This window comes from Phacochoerus africanus, chromosome 4 (assembly GCF_016906955.1).
Source record: "Phacochoerus africanus isolate WHEZ1 chromosome 4, ROS_Pafr_v1, whole genome shotgun sequence".
NCBI lineage: Eukaryota > Metazoa > Chordata > Mammalia > Artiodactyla > Suidae > Phacochoerus > Phacochoerus africanus.
In genome coordinates, this window is record NC_062547.1 from 138,699,252 (window position 1) to 138,707,259 (window position 8,008).

Genomic DNA, 8,008 nt, shown 5'->3' on the forward strand with positions numbered 1-8,008 from the left:
TTTACCCTAAGTGGTCAGTTATCATTTAAAGATATGTGAAAATGAGAAAAAGTTCAGTCTTTAAGCAATTATATATATAGAAGACAATAAAAAGGTATATAGTATTTGAAAGAAATAGAAAATACATAAACACATATATTTCTACATAAATTATTACTATTACTAAAACTAAATAAAACTATGACATTCTGTTTTCATTCAACAAGTTATACATGCTGTCCTCTTGACTCTGGCCTGTGTTAAATCAGCAATTTCTAACCTTAGCTGTCAGAGCCAGAGAGATGAATGCTAAGGGCAAAGGGAAAGTTCCTATAAAGCAAAGAACTCAGCCTTCCTTGTAATACGGGGCTTAAAAAATACCACTTCCTGCTCAGACATAGGAATACTGCATTTCTTCTCTACCCTGGCCCCAGGAAGCTCTTTGTCAAGGCTCAGCAGGGCTTTTGCACACCACTAGAAAGATAAGCCTCCTGAATGTTAGCATGAAGTGAGTCTGTATAAGACATCACTGATGAATCTTGATATTCCCTGTCACCCTTTGCAAGGAAAATGGTATAGGGCAAAAGCAAAGAGAGATTAAGGTCTTATGGAGATAAGAATGATCTGGTTTATAGGAGTGACTCTCCACTGGAGAAAATTTTGGGGCTTGCAGAGGTTGAGAGATTTTTGAGATATGTGATTATGAAACTGCTAGTGAGGATGGGGTGGTTTTGATGGTCCTCTCTGTCCTTCAAAGCAGCCCTCCATTCTCCCAGTCAGCCACTCCCATGGGCTCGATGGCAGAAATGGGAATGAAGCCACGATGTACAAAGTGTGGGCATCAGTGTTGGGAAAGGCAGTGCTTGGCACATTTGTCTCCTCTCTCTGCTTCACATAGCCTGGCCATCACCCTGGTAATGCCAGCCTATATCCTGAACTGAGGTTCTCATTTGAGGAAACCCTAAGGGCTCTAATATCAGGCAGAGTCCTCTTGCCTGAAGGAAAAGAAAATCTCTAAATTCAAAATGAGAATGAGTGGTGGGGAGTGCTTCATCTAAATTATCTCATATGCATAGTTTTTAAAAATTTTCCACATGTGAATGTAAATGAAACCTCATTAGAATATGCCATTATGCAATAATCATTATCATCTGATAGATCTGACAGATATTCTCAAGTCAATTTTCTAAATATCAGCTGAAATTGCAAATATCCATGGTGACTCATGCTTTGAAAGTATTGGTAGGTATTTGTTTTACACAAATGGTTAATGCTTGGAGTGAACAGTCTCAGGCAATACATTGAGGTAAATTGAATAATCTCAGAGCTTGCTTATCTATCATCACCAGTTAGGAATATTTTTGTTGCAAAAGAGAGAAAAAACAACTCAAACCAAATTAAGCAAAAAAATGGGAGTGGGGAGGGCAGTTCTTGGCTTACAAATCTGAATGATTCAGAAATACTTCTATCTTCAGGCAACTGCTGGAGCCAGTAACACAAATGTCGTAACCAGAACCTGTTTTTTCTCTTTTGCTCTGTATTTTCTAGTGTGGCTGCATCTTCAGGCTCCACACGCTGCCAGTCCCATTCCCAGCTCTCTTTTCGTTTTCACAAATGACTGTTGCTAGCTGCATGCTTATGGTCAACCTTGAATCACATTGACCAAGGGACGAGGAAGCATCCCCTCTGGTTGTTCCTGCACAGATCCTTAGGTGTCCTGCCTGTTATGGGCTCACGTTTGTTCGTGTATCGCTCTTGAATCTATCGTGTGGTCAGGGGCAGACTGGCTTAAATCCACCAAGGCCTGGCCATGGAACATAGTGTGAGTCAATCCTACCTGAACCACATAGTGTCTGAGGAAGCGGGACCCGGGACTGGCATCCATGGCATCTTACTAATGCTGTCTGGCAGTGGTGACCTAAGAAGCTTAAGGTCGCATCACATTCAATCCTTTCCTTGTTTTGTAGATCCTGGGCTTTGGGATTTTCTTTATCACATACCTAATGCCTCCTCTAGGTATATATTGCCCTTAACAGAGGCCTCCCTCTCTTGTCAGGGGAAGATTTCCTTCTCGATATAAAAGTACCTCCAATTCAAAAGTGTCTAAAACCAAAAATAAATAGTGCATGTTTCATTTCAAAACATACACCTAGCTGTTTTATTCCTGGGTACTCCAACAAGGAGTGTACCTATCTACAAGCTTCAGAATTGTTTCCATTACCACCACCATCATCATTTTCACTGCAGACACTGTGCCAGGCACATTGCATGTTCTGCTCTACGCCACTTTTGGAAGTCACTCTTCTTAAAGTCCTCTACACACTTCAAGGCCAAGCTTCAGGTGTTCCTCCTCCAAAAAGCCTTCTACAATCACCCTTACCCTCAAGAATGTCTTCCTTGGTGGTCTTTTGTATCATGCTCTGCTTTAGCCTGTCCTCCCAACTAGTGTGTTAGCTGCTCAAGGGCAAGTGCTTTAGCTTCTGCTTCTGTATCCTCAGAGCCTAACAGGGTGGCCTTAATCAATCAGGGGCTCAGTAATTACTGAATATTTCTCAGACCGTGGAACTTTCCTTAAAGGAAATTGGGACACTTTTGTGCCATATGAGAAAGCTATCTGTGCAGGCCACACATCCCAGGACATGCTTCTTTGTCTGAGCACTTGCAGGTTTATTCTGTAAAATTCCTTCGCTCTGAACATTTCTCACACTGAAACTGAAGACCTAGGACCAGAAATGTTTCCCTTAGGAGTTCTATTTTCAGCACCATTTCCAGTAATGGCACTGGGATAAGCATCTGTAATATCTGACCTTTGCGAAAGAGCAGATTGACATAAAGAAGAAAGATCACAGAGCTTGGAATCACATAGGTCTGGGCCTAAATTCTACATCTTTCACTTACTACCTGTATTACCTAATTAGAACTACTTAATCTTTCTAAACACTAGCATTTTCCCCTGTGAAAGTAGAAATTTAATTGGGAAGTATTCTGGTCTCCATACCAGTTGGATATGCTGCAATAAATTGAATGCTGATGCTAACCACCTGAAGTTAGCATCTGACTCCACAAGTTTAAGGGCATGGTCCACAGCAAGACTTCCCTTCAGACACTCGTCACCAGGATCCCCAAGCCACCCACACCTCAGATCAACAGTATGTTTGTCCATGAGTTTCCTGCAGTACCCTTCAGGTTTGATACTTGGCTCTAACCATTCACAGACCTCAGGAAAACAATGCTTATGATAACAGTTTTGTTATAAAAGATGCCCACAGGTCTGGGAGGTAAATACAGAGCTTCTGTGCCATCTCGCCATGGAATCTGAGTAGGTCACTCTCCGGGCACATGGATGTGCTCACCAACCACCAAACCCTACCAAGCTTTGGTGTTCAGAGATTTCACTGGAGTTCTGTTATGTAGGCATGATTCATTAGATCAATGGTCATGTGATTGAACTCAATCTCTAGCTTCCTCTTCTCCCCAGAGGTTGGACTGGCTCAAGTCCCAACCCTCTCTTCTTGGTGACCAGCCCAACTAGCTCAGCTGAGGCTATCTGAGGGCTCCACTATGAGTCACCTTATTAGCATAACAAAGGCATTCCTATTGCTCAGGGAATAGCAAGAGTTTTAGAATCTCTCTACCAGGAAATGAGACAAAAACTGGACAAATTCTTCATTATGCTTAAGGAAGATTATGAGCTAATGCATGAAAACATACCTTTATGGTAAGAAAAAAACATGGAACTCATTAAAGCATTGACTTTAAAGGCTAATTTTTATGTTTATACTGTTAGCACCATTGTCCTTTTCTTCTTTTTCTCTATTCTTTAGAACCTAACCAAGATTCTAGCCATGAAAAGTCACAGAACATGTAGTGGGTAGTGTAATTGGGGCATTACAGAGTAATGGAAAGAGATACGTTGTAACTTATGTTTGGGTTTAATTAATGAAGTATAAGAAAACTTCTGAGTAAAGAAACTATTTCAGCCACTCTTCATCAATAATGTTTCTATAACAAGAAGAACAGAAAGAAGGCCAGGTGACCTCAGATCTCATCAGGTTACAGAGATGATGACTACACATGCTAAAGACAGAGTAAAGCTGTGATCCTCACATTCTGCAATGCTGCTTTGAATCTGTGTCCCTAGATGAACTCTTTTGATACTCCACTAGGTTTTCATATCACCACTGGCCTTGAAAATAGGCAAAAAAATCTTTGAGAAAACCTTTGGGTAGGGCCACTATGGTGAAGTCACCAGGAGCCACACATCCATTTTCCAGCCATTGGAAAGAGGTCAGAATGAATAGATGTAGACAAATGTACGTATTATCATGCTCGGGGAGAAAAAAAGTTAAAAATTAAGCGTGAATGTGGTCCTATGCTTATCCTCATACACACATGCAGATGGGCATAAATATACTGGGAAACATGACAAGATATTAATAGTTTCCACTGCTCATCAGTTTCTAGGTAGACACATTTGCTGTCCAAATTTGCTTTCTCTGAGCAATTGAAAAAGAATCCTAGGGACCAAAATTTGGGATGAATGGATGAGGTTGGCAAAAGTATTGGTGATTTAGTTTTATCTTAGAACTCTACACCCCTTTCCTGATAAATCCTATAAGATTTTTATTATTTATTTATTTTCTTATCAAGTAGTCTCAATTGTAATCATTTGTTATTTCCCCAATACTTTTTTTTATTTTCTGCTGTACAGCATGGTGACCCAGTTACACATACATGTATATACATTCTTTTTTCTCACATTATCATGCTCTATCATGAGTGACTAGACATTGTTCCCAGTGCTACACAGCAGGATCTCATTGCTAATCCATTCCAAAGGCGATAGTCTGCATCTCTTAACCCCACATTCCCAATCCATCCTGCTCCCTCCCCCTTGGCAACTACAAGTCTATTCTCCAAGTCCATGATTTTCTTTTCTGTGGAAAGGTTCATTTGTGTCATATATTAGATTCCAGGTATAAGTGATATCATATGGTATTTGTCTTTCTCTTTCTGACTTCACTCAGAATGAGAGAAAAATATTCCATGCTGTTGGGTTGGAAAAATTAATATTGTGAAAATAGCTGTACTACCCAAAGCAATCTACAGATTCAATGCAATCCCTATCAAATTACCCAGGACATTTTTCACAGAACTAGAACAAACAATCCAACAATTTATGTGGAACCGCAAAAGACCCAGAATTGCCAAAGCAATTCTGAGGAACAAAAACCAAGCAGGAGGCATAACTCTCCCTGACTTCAGGCACTATTACAGAGCCACAGTCATCAAGACAGTGTGGTACTGGTACCAAAACAGACAGACAGACCAATGGAACAGAATAGAGAACCCAGAGCTAAATCCAGATACCTTTGTTCAATTAATCTTTGACAAAGGAAGCAAGAACATAAAATGGGAAAAAGACAGTCTTTACAGCAAGTGGTGCTGGGAAACCTGGACAGCTGCATGCAAATCAGTGAAACTAGAACACGAAGTCTCACACCATGCATGACAATAAACTCGAAATGGCTTAAAGACTTAAATATAAGACAAGACACCATCAAACTCCTAGAAGAGAACATAGGCAAAACATTCTCTGACATCAACATCATGAATATTTTCTCAGGTCAGTCTCCCAAAGCAACAGAAGTAAAAGCAAAAAATAAACCCAGGGGACCTAATCAAACTGAAAAGCTTTTGCACAGCAAAGGAAACCAAAAAGAAAACAAAAAGATAACTCAGAGAATGGGAGAAAATTGTTTCAAATGATGCAATTGACAAGGACTTAATCTCTCAAATATACAAGCAACTTGTATAACTCAACAGCAAAAAAGCCAGCAACCCAATGGAAAAATGGGCAAAAGACCTGAATAGACATTTCTCCAAGGAGGATGTACATATGGCCAACAAGCACAACAAGCACATGAAAAAATGCTCAACATCACTGATTATTAGAGAAATGCAAATCAAAACTACCATGAGATACCACCACCTCACACCAGTCAGAATGGGTATCATTAATAAGTCCACAAAGAAAAAATCCTGGAGTAAACCATTCATTGATCCAGAAATAGCATATTAGAACTTTTAGAAAACTAGGGTGAGCAAAACAGATGAGGTCTTCGTTTCATGGAACTCACCCTTTTGATGCAGAGAAAGTCCCCTCAGCAAATATGTAACTTAAGGGCGTTTCCCCCATTTTCATAATGGATCATTGAAAGTGGGTGCTGGCTATAGAAATAACTACTTTGGGGCTTAAAGGCACCTCATTTTCTGTTTTCCTGCATCATTAACTCATTTATTCATTCATTCAAACACTTATTCATACAAATAAGATTCCAAAAAATCAGAAGGCATCTTCAGTATTGCACTGTGCTAGGCCTTGGGGGAATATGGGGATGGAATATTGAATCTGACGTATTTCTGTTGCAAATCATCACCCAGTAGACATTGTGCTTCTGATCAGTGATGCTTGTTACCTGAATTTCAGTTTTTCCAGCCCTCATAATTCTCAACTTAAAATGACTAAATTACCTTTTTTTTTTGCAGCCTATTAAGTATAAACTTGAATATAATTTGGAACACACGGATGTTGAATATACCAAATTTTAGTCTATAGGATTCTTTTTCCCATCTCCAAATAACTGAGAAATAAGGAGACAAGATTTCCTTCTGCATATTAAACTTTAAATTGAAGTAATGAAAACTTGTTTTCTGATCCGTGGAGACTGGTCTTGCTGGCCTTGCTGGCCATGGTTGGCCTTCTCCAGGTAATGGCCCAGCTGTTATCATGAATTAAGTCTTGACAGTAGAAATCTCACCATACAGAACCAATTAAAGAATTCAGAAAAGTTAAAGAGGCCTTAAGAGGCTCTGAGGTAAAATACACTATTATTAGGTGAAGAAGCAAATTTCCTAGAGGTGTTGTTTAGAAATATGCTTTCTTGGTGGGCTCCAGGAGCTTCTCTCCCTTTATGATATTAAAAAAGGAATAGACTCTGGCAGAAGGTCTTACATCATTTTTCCTGCCAAGGTGAATTCTGCAATAGGCCTTTTTTAGTAAATGTCCTTGTTTGCAATAATTGCTTCCCTGGCAGTGCAATATAATGCTGCTGTTTCCTTTAATCTAAGTTGTATATGTTTCAATATCTGACCAGTCAAGCTGTGGTAACAAGAGGCACAAAAAGAAATTACTTTGGCCAATTTCCTGAGATGTTAGGGTAGATGCTATCATTTACAGTCACAGCTTAGGAGAAATCTCTTCTAAGGGCAGGGGAATCTTCCCTTGAAACCTTATCTGTTTTATTGCAACATGATGGAATATGAACACCATCACGTCATGTTTCCGTCCACTGATTGACTAGTCTTTGGTCTTGAGTGATGGTGAAAAATACAAATACTCACTGACTTACCCACAAAATAAATAGGGCTTTACCATCAATCATCTTATGAAAAGCCCCAAATGCAATTTGATACTAGGAAAAGGAACTCAAATTCTCCATGGTGACCTTGAGCCCGCCAGTCACATCTTTGCGTCTCTCTTTCTCTCCAAGATGGACAGCTGGCTCATGTACCAAGGCCCTGGCTTACGGAGCCTGTGTCCCCTCCCCATGCATGGCCTCAGGGATTTTCCTTTCTTGCAAATATAGTTTGTCTAGGAATTTATTTGGTGTTTCAGTGGGAGAGTTCCTCTGCTCTTATGCTGTGTTCATAAACAACTAGAGGATTTTCTTGAGAAAGTCAAATAGTGGGTCATTTAAGTAAACAGATCTCAGGGCTGATGTTGGATCAGCATTTATTTAGACTTTGCGTGCTCAAAGAAGGACAGTTCTTTCATTTCTAAATATTTATCAAGGCCTTAGTTTACACAAGGTGATGTTGTAGGCCCTGGGATTTTGGGGGTGAATAGATAAACTTCCTTCTCTCATGGTATGTATGTTAGGGGAGAACTTCATGAGTGAGTAATGGAAAGAGAGAGAGGGAGAGAGAGGAAGAGAGAAACAAAGGGAGAGAGGGAGAAGGAGACCAA